Genomic DNA, 13303 nt, shown 5'->3' with positions numbered 1-13303 from the left:
GGGTGACCAAAACAGCTTAGAGCACTCCTTTAGTAAAACCAGGGGACCACAAATATATATTTTATAAGCATGTCAAGTGGGAGCAAACCCTGGAGAAGGCACATCAGCGAGAACACAGCGATAGTTTAAATGTGGACAGCTTCTGCTCAATATTAAACAGTTCAACTGCTAGAGAGGGAAGTCTCTGGGAAGGCCTTTCAGCAGTTGTAGTTGAAGCAAAATAGCTAGTGAATTGTGAGCACACTGCAGAGGGTCTGCATGACAGAGATGCCTGCAAGAGAATAACCCCAAAGGCCAAGGAGGTCATGTAACATTATGTTCCCACAACCTGGCTCTGACTGGAGCTATTGTTGTGTCTCACCTTGCAGAACTTATCCCAGCCACTTCACAATTCCAGCAGAAACTACACACAGAGATCCCATGTTATAAACACCTGCAGAGTAAGGACTTTGAGAAGCAGATGGTTGCCAAAGACATACAGCCACTCTTCAGAGAGCCTGGGAACCAACCCCCCTAGCCTCTACCTGCTATAAGAAGCAGGTAGATGCTCTGGCAAAACTCTGGCACTGTAGCCAGACCAACTCCTTCTACCAAACCAAGCCTGAACCACCTTCTGCATCGTCTCCCCCACTTTTAATGTGCAATCTTAGGTGATTTTTGCAGCAACACATCAAGTCTGTGTTTGTGAAGTTACCACTTACCTCTGCAAACACTCAATGCTGGGCTTTGTGCTGCAAAGCTGTACAGGAGGGCAGGAAGGTTGGACAAAACACTTCTTTTTGCATAGAAATATTTTGCCAGCTTCAATAGGAAAACAATACATGGAAGCAGCAGCTTAATGGGACCAAGTAAAACACTGAGGCTTTTTGAACCGTTTTCTTGTTTCTGAAGGCCTTGATTCAAAGCCTCCTCAGAGCCATGCAGTGAGTGGAATCACTTGCTTGATGGGATCACCTTGGAATGTCACAGACCAGACCAAAGAGGCAGTGTCACAGTTAACTTATTTTCCACAGCCTTTAGACAAGTCTCCTTCATGAGGATACACATCTAGTGACTTAAATGCATCAAGTTTAGCACTGATATCCAATGCTTTCATCTCTTAACGCACTGCCATCCCTACTGTCACTGTAGACACAACTTCTCTGTTATCCATATGTTTTGACAAAGACAGAACAGAGAGATGGTGTACTCCAGAACTGAGGTACAAACTGGGCAAAGGGGAAGCTGCAGCAGGAATTTAACATTAGCTTCATAGAACATCTCTACCTATATTCCTGAATCTTATTCTGGTAATGTTGTCTGAGAAGAGTTTAACCAACTGTTGCTACTCAGGTAGCAGTTAATCAGCTGCTCACTGCAAGACAGCAGCTTCTAGCTACATCTAGGACTTTGATGAGGCTGCATCATCTGCTTCAGAACCTACTTCAGTAAATATAACTGTTTTGTTTGTCTCCTGTCTCCTAATTTGCTTCAAAGTGACACATTTTACTGAATGGATCAATCATAGCCAAGAAAACAGCAGACACAAAGAAATAAAAATTTTTAGGTTGTTCAACAACTACCGCTTTGCTTTGAAACACAAATAAAATATTTACCACCAAAAGGGAAAAAGCAGAAAACACCTACTGAGGTCACTGTCCCCAGGAGATCAGAGTTCTCTTCCCTTTCAAGCTCTAATCAACAAAGGCAGGGGGTAAGCCTTTGTCTCAGTCTAGCAACTGACCACCAACAAGGTTTAGGAATCAGTTCACACTCACACATGGGATACACACACATGGACAGGTAAAGACAGGCAGGTGCCTCTGCTTGCAATGATCCCAGAATCAGAGAGCCTGAAGTGGGTACAGGCACTTCTGCACTGGTTCAGCAGCATTTATGAGCTCTGACGCATTTATCTGCGGCTGCAAGACGTGTGCTGGCACACAGACGTGTCCTACATAGGCAAAGGGATTGCTGGATCTGATAACACTGGGCAGGACTCTACCCTGTACACATCTTCATGCCCTAAACATGCTCCAAGGGATTTAGACTCAAGTTTTGCATATTCAGAATGTAACCCTACTTGTAATTAAACCCTTGGTGACTTTTGGAAAGCCTCTTCAGGCTCTTCAGTCTCAGCCTCTACTTCTGGGCAGGGCAGCAGCTATGGCCTTTAAAAAGCTGTCTTTTCAAGGTCTGAGATGAGACATCAGCCTTACCTCTTTAAGTCTGCACAGAACAAATTCAGAGTGCATGGTTGCTTCATACACAGTATTATACCTTACAGCACCTCCACTAGGATGCAGTTCCACTCTGAGTGCAGCAAAACATTTCTAAACATTTGATACACCTCTAGACTTTGTGGAACTCCACACTGGCAAAAGTTTTCTTCAAGGCTGCATTGGTTAACAAGAGTGACCCCTTTCACTCTGTGGAGCAGTATAGGGATGTTTTCCTCAGCAGCAGGGTCAGCTACAGCAACCTTCGTGTCCAGCTACTCATACCAATTCCTAAATCATCCTTCCAAATTGCACTGCGATAGTTATGGGATTGCTGGCACTGTGGACTGGTTCAGGGGGCTGGTTGGTTATTCTCCATCTGGATGTGATAAACCTTCCATTCAGAGTACATCTGCAGAGAGGTATTAGTACAAGCAAGGTAGTTATAAGCAGAAGGAAACAAATTCAGCTTTTCCATCAAGTAAAATGCCCAGGAAGCTATCATACTAGTGTTGATTGTCCATGTAAAAATGCAGCTGCGGTGATCTGGAGCTTCCTAGTCCACTGCAGAAGACAGTGAAATGCTGAAAGAAGGTAATCAACAGATCCTCTTGTGAGCCCAGCATGTCTGGGTTTTCCTGCATTTATAAAATGAGAGCTTTCATGGCTTCTGATGGAAGAGAACTAAACCAGAAGGAGGGGGAAGAAAAAAGAAAAGAAGAGACGGCAACATTCTGTTACCTGACATCAAGGTATCCAAGTCTGACACGTACAATAGCCAGGACAAAAGCAACTCCTTCCCTCAGGCTGAAACACGAGCTTGATCAAGCAGGTGTCCAAAGCAGGGTTAACTTGCATTGGTTGACCATGAATTTCATTGTCTCCCTTACTTCACCCAGAAACCTTTGGTCTGGAGTATTTACATGACTCTGAAAGGCAGCTGGGTGCAGTAGCTGCTCTAAGTGTTTGGGATTGGGTGATACACATGCCCACCCATGCTCAGGGAAGAAGGAAAACCTCACCATCGTTAGGAATCCCTTCTTAGGCTCCCTAGTGCATTCTGGCTGGAAAAGAATTGTTACAGGTCTTGGACCATCAGTTCAGCAAGAGCCAGGAGGCTCTTAGTGTTGTGCATCACTTTGCACTGGCACAACAGCAGCAAACATCTGGCCAGATGTTAAAAAAAAATTGCCAAAGGTGCTCAGGGTGGACCCACTTTAGTCAAAGTGATTCAAATCAATCTTGATCGTATTTAGGAATCAGCAAGCAGGAAGTCTTGTTTTGAAGTCACTAATTTTAATCTGGGTTTATATCTGTTTCTACGAGAAGGCGAGTCAGACTCACCTGTTTACTTGTTTCTGAACACAGTTCATTGCTATGGTTTCTCTCTCAGCAAAAAAGGAGGAAAGTGATGTGTGTTTAAGCAATTTTACAGCTGATACCAATCAGAAATCTGAATGTGTCCAGGGTGTTTTCTAATTAAGCTATTTTAGCTTCCTGTTGCTAGTGTATGCACCCTCAAACATTAAAAAAAACCACAATTTAAATGCAAGGAAAATAGAAATAAAATCATGTCTTTAAGTGCTAAATTAAACTACCAAATATGAAGTTGAAAAGGGTTTTGGAATGCAGAAAAGCACTCAAGACCAAAAAAAAACATAACACAACCGTTCTTATACAGGTACTGAACTGAGTCAACTGTTGAAATGAGTAAGCAGTTGGAGACCAAAAACCTTCTCTGGGAACAAATTCAAGACTTCTGAGATGCTGCAAGCTCAGAGAAGTCTTTCTTACTGAGCTAATGAGGAGCCAGAGAGGTAGATGAAAAAGCAAAAATCTACTACGTATTAGGCAAGATTAATTACTTTCCACAAAAAGCCTGAAGAGCCACCTCAACATAAGCAATGCTGGTTGCTTATATTTTACAAGTCACTCAAATTTATGCCTTGCTTTCCATCACTTCAGAATTTCAACAAATCCTCACAGCTCTGACATTTTTGTTTCAGAGCAAAGAAAGGGCTTAAATTGGACTTGATGATCTTAAGGGTCTTTTCCAACCTAAATGATTCTATGAAATATTTACTTACCTACGTGAATAAACTCTAAGTGCAAAATTGCACTAAAAGATCCCTTTAGCATTCCACAAATTTCACCTGAGCAATGAACTCATTGCCTCAACTGGCAATGAGTGCAGTGTCCCACAGGTGATTTAGGCAAGAAACCAGCAATACTCTAGCCAGGTTAAATCTGAAGTTTCTCAGCAGCAAGGAGGAGGCTAATAAGTAAAATAGAATTAGGGGAAGTGTTTTCAAAGAATGAAGAAGAAACTCATAAAATTACAGTTCTGGGGAAGAGAGGCATCTCATTCCAGTGACCAGTCTCAGCTGAAGCATGGAGTTAGTTCAGTAGCTGCAAGTGAAGTGATAGTGGTTTCAGGGGGAGTCAGTGTTGTTCAGCATCATTACATGTGGCAAAGACAGTGAGAAAAAACACACAATCAAATCCCAGTTTAAGAACTACTGCACTGGATAGGAGCAAGCAATGAGAGAACACTCCCAGGTAGCTTTTCACTGCCACCAAGACCCTAGAAGCAGCTAAACACATCCCCTTCTCCGTAAGGAAGACAAGCAGCCACTGAGCTCTCTTGTACACTTCCTGCCAAATGTTTGCTGTTTAAGGTACAGTGGTGCTCCTAGTAGAAGCCTCAAAGTAGGGTAGATGCACAGCATGAGTAATTTAATAGACAATCTGGATATAAAAGAAGTAGATGCTGGTCATCCTGAGTTATCAGAGCAAAATCAGCTTCATACAGACCTGCACAGGGTTTGTGTCCCTCACCAGCTCCCAAGGCATATCTTCACTTAAGGTCTGATTTCTCATATCCTGGAAACCACAGAGCAGTTTCTTTGGATAGAAGCCAAGGCAGGATAAAATTTCTTGTTGGCATTAACATACACACAGTATTTTGTTAGGAGAAATATAATCCTTGTGACTTCAGTTCTAGAAGCAGCCATGAGTTCATCAGTCTCCCACTGCAGTGGCCTGGAGCGATTTACATAAATTATGACTGAACTGTGCAGAATCTCATGGGACAGAGCTGTTAATGGTGGCTTTGGCCCAGACAGCAGAGGCCAAGGAAGTGTTCATGAATGTACAGAAGTTTGCTGCTGGCACTAAGTCCCTCAACACAAAGAGGCCTAAAAGAGCAGGGAGCTTTGCATTTTCTTGCTTTACAAGAGGACAGAAAGCTCTTCAGAATCCTAATTCTAGCAACTATTCACTCAACCAGGTAACTGCATCTTCCTCTTTTGAAACATTTCTGGACAAATCTAGTTGAAGATGGTCCTGCTCTTGCAGGAGGGGGGGACTAGATGACCTTTAAAAGGTCCTGTCCAACTCAAACTGTTCTATGAAATGAAAGAGGAGTCTTTCATGAATTGCTAGTTTTCCCTTCCACAAGGTGTGTTGGGAGTTAATGGGAGCATGAATTCAGGTCAGTTTAGTTCAGTTCTTTCCTCTGAATCTGAATAATTGGTTTTATTGTTATATTGTTATATTTTAGTTTAATGGCTTGAAAAACATGTATTGACAAGAAAAAATGCTGTCAGAAAGGGGACTATCAGCTGGCAAGTCCTCTCTAGGTTTTTGTCCACGAGACCTTGCATGCTGAACTCAGACCCAGGGATCAGCACTACACTGGGTTTACTTCACTGTGGTTCTCCACACACAACAGAAACCCTGAGTTTTTTTCCCAAGAGTCTCCAAATGGCTTGCACATATTGGCACCGGCCTTACAAAGCAGCAGTTAAGGCTAATGGAAGTACAGAAAGCACAGTGCAAGTTTTCCAGGGGAAAGCTGGAACACAGGGGGGTCAGAAGCACTGTAGAATGAGTTAGGTGATCATTTTGAATTGCAGAGATCTTTGTAAACACAAGTGTGACCACACTGTGGTTTTACCAGAATTACAGCTGAGTATTCCTGTTCCTAACTTGGACAGGAGTGAGAAAGTAGGTGTTTGGCCAATCTGCACAGGCAATAGGCATGCAACCAAATAAGCAAAACAAGCTTATTTTCTTCAGCAGTTCTGGATAGTGCTAGCTTTCTCCTTATTTTTCTGGGTGGATAACTCAGAGGGGATTCAACCACATTTAGCAGCTCCAGTTTAAAAGCAGGTCTGACCCACTGAAGCCCAATGCCATGCTATCAGTTGCAGCAGAGCATTTTTCCCTCTGTTTCAAAGAGCCTTTACAACAATTTTCATAGGTATTACGTGGTACCAGACAGGAGTTACCCCTGAAGTACTCAGTGAGTGCCAGGTCCATCGCCCAAATAAAGGATATGCCAGCAACTATCCCTTACAGTTCAATTAAAAAGGGGTCTCCCCACTCACCTGCATACAGCTTCCAGGGCAGCCAGAAGAAACTAGCAGGAAAGCAAAAATCTCCGCAGAATCACATTAGCCACATCCATTCCTGCCTCTGCACAGCACAGAGGCCTGCAAGAACCCAGAATTCAGCTCAATCCCCTTGAACTGCCTGCTACCACTACCCAGAAACATGACTTGGAAAAACAAGCATTCCATGCTCTCGGCTTGGAAGAACCTTCATTTAATTTAGGGATTAGTGGCTGTGGGAAGCAAAGGGTTGCTGAGCCAACAGGAGTCTCAGCTGCACTCTGAGCTTTACAGCTGCGCATCACTCTCGCTTATTCCACTTTGCCAGCAGGATTGAGAGATAAAGGCTCTTTTCTTTGCTCAACACTCAAGACAGCCTTAAGAGCCACAATATCAGCAGAAAATCAGCCCCGTGCAGCCAATATTGCAAGATTTGTAGTGATACAGACTGAAAGCAGGAAGGAGACTGATGAAACTTTAAATTCTGCTGCAGTCTCCATACAAGCACAGATCTGAAGAGCCACCATCAGAGCCAATGGATTTCCACAGTACCAGCTAAGACTGATCTATCTTGTAAGGGTATGGATTTCTCTTTGAATTCTCCCTGGCTTTCCTACAATGAGCACTGTTTAAGGCCTGGAGCAGGACGTTACTGCCAAAACAAAGCAATCACTTTATTCTTATCAATAGCTGTGATGCACCCAAATAGAGCAGAACCAATACATCCTACGCCTTACACCAAAGGGAGGAGCAATTTAGATTCAGAGGGCTCTCTGCTCCTCCTTTCCTTTGCTGAATTCAGGTAAGGTACTGCTTCACTTCAAAATCTTCACCAAAAAGAAAGGTGACTAAGAACATCCCCATTAAAAACTGTCAATGCAGCTTGTAAGCTCAGGCAGAGACTCTTTTGGCATGAGCTTGAGTAGCATCTGCTATACAGACGCTCAGGGGCCACGTCCAGACACAAACTATAAATCACAGCAAAGAGTAAAACTGCCACTGAGTCCAGCTCTTGCTTCTTTCTGTACAAGTGCCTTCTTTCCTAGGGCTTGAAAGCCCCACTTTGCGCTGGGCAAAACCATATGCCCTGGGAACGTGACAGATTCAAAAGGATCCTCTTGTCAAGAAGATAACCTGCTTTCTGTCCCTAGAGTGGTACTGCTTAACTGCATCATGCAGCAAGAGTGCTCTTCCACATCACTGCTCTCCACAACACCACTCCAGCCACAAAATCACTCCAGCCTCTCAGTATCCAAACGGAACCAGAAATAGCTCCTCTCCAAACAAGCACCGCAGCACCCAAGACAGTTGTTCTGCAGCACATTCTACAGGAAAGTTTGACCCCCATCTATCCTGCTAAGTAATTCTACCTTTAGGGAGAGCACTTAACACCCAGCTCTCAGGCCTACCACTCTTCTCCACAGCTCTGTTTATGTTAGGAAAGAGCTACCACTTCTTGGGGCTCTCCAGGCTCAAGGTGCCTAAGCTGCTTCCGGAAAAAAATCGTAGAGTCATAGAATGGTTTGGGTTGGAAGGGACCTTGAAAGTCATCTCGTTCTGACCCCCCTGCCATGTCCTTTAGTGACTCCAAAGCTGAGGTGCCAGACCTAATATCACCCAGCCACCATGTCCCCAGTCACTTGGCAGCTGCACCCATCCCCCTGCACAGTTACTGTCCCCCTCCATGGTACACTCCACTCTCTGTTGGTTTACCCTCACCGTGCCTGAATTTTTAATGTGGTATCCAGGGCAGACAGAAGAAACTGAACCAGATTTGGCCCCACTCACACAACAGGAAAGCTCAGAGTCCCAGGACAGAGCCTGGATCACCCACCCTGCTGCTCTCTCTTTTGCAAGTGAGATGTCTGCTTTAAGGCTGAGTGAACAGCTTTGAGTTCCCGGCTTTGAGCACCGCTTCATGCACCGGCACGAAGGGCTGCAAGATCCACGCAGGGAAGGGATGAGCAGTGACAGAGCAGCGGGGATTTGGCAGGAGCAGCGCAGCCGTTTGTGGCAAGCGACCGAGTGGGGCTGCCGGGTGCTGCAAGGCGCTGTTGCCACCTGCTGGCACCAACACAGAGCAAACCAGGTTGGCGTCCAAAACCTCTTCTCTGCCCCAGAGCCATCAGTGCTCCCTTGACAGCACGGTCAACCTGTCGAGGGCGCTAGGAGGGCTCTCCAGATCTGCCGCACACGTGGGGAAGTGGGGAACAGGGTGGAAAGGCCTGAGCAGCTCCAGGACTCAGCACCAGGCTCGTGTCCTCATCTCAAACACGGAGCAGCTGCCCCATACCCCAAGGGCATTTCACAGCAGGCCATACCACACTGCTCTGCCCAGCTCTCCCAGGGATGCCTGCGCACCCTCTGCGACAGCAGTGTCATGACAAGCTTCTCAAGAGGGACAGAACAATGTAAATCCGGGTATTCTGAGTAATTCATACAGAAAAATCTATCAGTGCTTGAACCAACCATGAAGATTCTTGGAAGATTTCACAATCCAGAGCAGGTAGGATGTAGAGCATTAGCTCTTGACGTCCTTTCCTCATGGTTTGTTTTGGCCATAAATAGCCAGAGCAAGCCTGCAGTGGTACCAGCCACTGTCTACTGACCAGCATTCTTTGCTTTTATCATTACAGGGGTCTCCAGACTAACATTCCTTGAGAAGAGCATGTACAAAGGGGGGCAGTGGAGTTGGGGCAGCATCTGGAGTACAACTTTGATGAGGAGCAGCTGAGAGAGCTGATGGGGGCTCAGCCTTCAAGGAGCTCAAGCAGGACCTTCTCCCTCTTTATAACTGCCTGATAGGAGGGTGGAGTTAGGTGGGGGTCGGGCTCTGGTCCCAGGGAACAAGGGAGAGGACAAGAGGAAACAGCCTCAAGTTGTGCCAGGGGAGGTTTAGATTGGATATTTAGGAAAAATTTTTTCCCCAAAAGAGTGGTCAGGCACTGGCACAAGCTGCCCAGAGCAGTGGTGAGCTCACCATTCCGGAGAGATGGTGTAGATGTGGCACTTGGGGACATGGGCTGGTGCTGGGGGAACAGTTGGACTCAATGGTCTGAGTGGGCTTTTCCAGCCTATAGGATTCTGTATCCTACCACATATTCTCATACCCACCCACCCCCTCACCCTTTTTCTGCCTGACCCAAGCAGGTATACAACAGATAGGAATACAGTAATACCGCTGCAGCATTTTACCTTCAAGCAGGGAGGCAACTCTGAGATATCTTGCTGAAAAGTTTCTTGTTCTCAAAACCACAGGTATAGGGTAGGGAGCATCAGGAGAGAAAGCTTATTTACTCTGTACTTCCTAGAAAAAAGGAAAAGTGGAGTTACTTTAGTGGGACATTTAAGAACACATCAGTCAAAGCTTCTTGTAACTATTCACACTCTTCTCTGGACTTCACAGAAACAGAGCCAGGTGTGTCAGCTCATTGGGCAAAAGCTGTAAATAGCTGGGTCAAGATTTCTCTTTTATGTGAGAATTATAGGGGTTATCTCAAGCAGTGCTTATTCCACTGTCAGCAGAAAACATCAATTTTTTGAAATAATTACCTTTTACAGAGAGCATATTTAGCAATTGTGACTGACACATCTCGAATAAAGGCTCCAGTTCTGCAGACAGGAACAAAGCAGACTCCATGGGTACACAAAACTTGCCATGGGAATGGGGACTGCAGCACAGCTTACTTGTAAGCAGCTTTCATAATTGACCTGGGGTGTAGGGGCTGGGTGTTGAGCACAAGACTTGTTTAAATACTACATTTTTATGTCACCAGCTTTTAACCTAATTTTTTTGTTTATTTGGCAGGTTTACCCCTTTGCTTTAACAGGAAGAACTAGAAGAGGGAGAAGAAAAAAATTAAACTTATCCTCTTGAAAACCATACAATAAAGACATCTAAAAAGCAAGAAGAAACCCCAACAACAGAAGAAATGCCATACAACAGATGCCCTTGGTTTTCAGCCTGATTCCCCCACAGCATCAAGGCTCAGGCAACCACTCAGCACAAAGAGCGAATATGACTTGTCCCTACTCAAAGCCCTTGACCGATTTTAAAAAAGCATCAGAAGAAGAGTAGGAACCCCAAAAGCATGAAGATCCTAAAATTTTATGAAGCAAAAAGTAAGAACAGGTAAGAACTTACTAACACTGCCATGAAGGCAAAGGCTAACCAGCAGCACCAGAATTAACATAGAAGAAAGGGACAGCAGCAAGGCTGGCTCAGCTCTGAGAGCCGCCTGCTCCATCAGCAACAGGGGACTCCCTATCATGCCCACCTGCTCCAGGAACAAGGTAATCCTCCATCCAACCCCAAGAAACCCAGGAGGAACCTACACTGACAACCAGAGCCAGGAGACAACACCGTCCTACCCAAAGCTCCCTTTCCCAACAGCCGTGTTTCCCAGGGCCAGGTGAAAGCTGTAACCCTGAATACTCAGCGACTGAAGTCTTGTAGGCTTGGGCACTCCAGCATGTAATTAACTCTCTGGTGCTTTCCTCTAGCTGAAATACCTTCTCTTTTGCGCTTGCTTAGCTGGCTTTTTCCAAACATAGATCTCCTGGAGGCAGGGACCAGGTTTCTTTCAGTGGAGGTAGATGGTGCAAAGCGCAGGTAACTTTGGGGTACTGAAGTAAAAATTATATATATATATATATTTATAATTATATATCTACAGATACACAACTTGTAGTGTGATTGTACTGTAGTCACAATTGCTAATGTTAAAATAAATGAAAAAAAAAAAAAAATAAAGAGAGAGAACTAGCCTGCTAGGAATACAGCACTGAGTGAAAACCAGGGAGCAAGACTTTGGCTCCAGTTGATATATTCTGGGAATCAAATGGAGGTGGTGATGGATACAAACAAGCCATGGACAATCATGGAGAAGTCAGGGACACCTGCTTCCCCAGAGTCAGCATTTGTTTCTGCATTCTTCTGAGCACATTAATAATCCTCTCCCCTGCAAAACAGGCCCAGAAATAGCTGCCTGAAAACAGAGCAATCATCTCCAAGCCTTGTACTCCCAGCTTGTCCAAACCAAAGTGTCCAAAGTGACCAGCTACTGATCCATAAATGGTTTCTTCCAGGTGGTGGCCAGACCTAAACCCCCCACACAATCTCTCCTGCCCATCCATGGAGCAATACAAAGCAGGCTGCCTGTGGATCACAGATGAGGAGAAACACCAGCCCACATTTGAAACTCTCTGTCTCCTGTGCTCCTGAGCCAGCTTTAGCAATTTCAGAAGGAAATGTCATGCTAATCCCATATGACAATCACCTTTATGAAAGACTTATCCTGAACAGACAAAACTAATTGCTGCTCCTGTGTGTATGTTCAGACTTGGCTCATTAAATAACATGCACTTTTTTTGGCAAGACTTCTGCCCTCCGGCCTCATGCCAACAGTGGCTAAATTAATGACTGTCCATGTGACAAGAGGTGGAGAGCTGAGGCATTGGATCATTAAGTAACACACAGAGGAACTTGAACAGGGAACAAACAGTTCACGCCTTGGTCCTTGCTACGCTGGAACCAGAGCAGAACTTCATTCTCCTTCCTTTCCTGCTTCACATGAAGCTTTGATTTCTCTGTCTCTTCATAGCTCTCCTAAGTCAAGGTGTCATGTTGGAATAGGTTTGTTTATGAGACAAGACAATCTGAGTTTGTGGGGCTAGAAGGCTGGTCCTGCAGGTATAAACTCAAAGCTCCAGCAACCCAAGGATCCTACAGGCAAAATCTTTGTGAAAACCTTCCAGTGAGGTACAGTTGATTTAAATACAAAAACAGAATCTCATTGCAGGAGTTCTTGATACCTGCACTCTACCTAATTGATGTTTTCACTCAAGTACCTCAAAGTGCTGGTTGATTTGATCAGGGACAGGGAAGCAGAGGGAAGGGAGACGGATGGGGGAGGCAATGCAAGAGGGAATAAGAGGGATGTGAGGGAGCTGCTGGCTGCTGCCCGGACCCTTCTGCCCATGCAGCGACAGTTCCCAGGGCTGCTCCTCTTGCTACAACTCACCTGTGCTACAGAGCAGCACCAACTCACCAGGTTGTGACAAAGGCGTTGTGTGTCAGCACCCGGGAAAAGCTGTGCCTGGTTTGTTCAATGCAGGGAAGAAATGCAGGGCCAGCTTTAAAGTTGCCTGAAAAGAGCCTGACAAAATTGGTTTTTGGTTTGTTTTTTTTTTTCCTTTGAAAACGTTAATCAGTCCCTGACACTACAGCACGTGAAGGAAAACCTAACCCCGCAGATGCAGCGCTGGGAACGAGGCTTCCGTCCCCTCGCCTCTCCTCCTCCCGCTCTGCCGGCGCCCCCGGGAGCCGGGCGTCCCGCGGCGGGGTGGGAGCACCGGGAGGGCGGGGAGGAGACAGCCCCTCACCCTCATGAGGGGCACCGGGCAAGAGAAGAGCTGAAGGCGGGCCTGCATGGCGTCACCCGGGGGACTCCAAGGCACAGTCCCCTAAAGGCTGGCGAGAGGAAAGCCCCGTGAGGCGGGACTGGCAGGACAAAAGCGACTCCTCCCCGCCAGTGCGCGGGGGCCGCTGGGCCGGGCAGCGCCCGCCCCCCAGGACTCCCCGCCCCAGCCACCACCGCGCCACCGCCCCGCCCTGCAGCTCCGCCCCGCCGCTGCGCGCGCGGCATCCTGGGTATTGCAGTCCAGGAACGCGGTCGCACTGCCGGGTGGCGCGGCGTGGAGACTACATCT

At 46.1% G+C, this 13303-nt stretch overlaps 1 long non-coding RNA gene across 1 annotated transcript; it reads right to left on the bottom strand.

The window, feature by feature from the left end:
* Positions 1-9779: 9779 nt before the first annotated feature.
* LOC116448812 lies at positions 9780-13125 on the bottom strand. Its single transcript, XR_004242124.1, has 2 exons — positions 12616-13125; positions 9780-9899 (listed from the first exon to the last, which is right to left on the bottom strand). It is a non-coding gene; the product is annotated as an uncharacterized LOC116448812 (long non-coding RNA).
* Positions 13126-13303: the final 178 nt, after the last annotated feature.

The sequence above is a fragment of the Corvus moneduloides genome, chromosome 10 (assembly GCF_009650955.1).
Source record: "Corvus moneduloides isolate bCorMon1 chromosome 10, bCorMon1.pri, whole genome shotgun sequence".
NCBI lineage: Eukaryota > Metazoa > Chordata > Aves > Passeriformes > Corvidae > Corvus > Corvus moneduloides.
The sequence above is the reverse complement of the archived record's forward strand: the minus strand, read 5'-3'. Positions and strand labels throughout refer to the sequence as shown.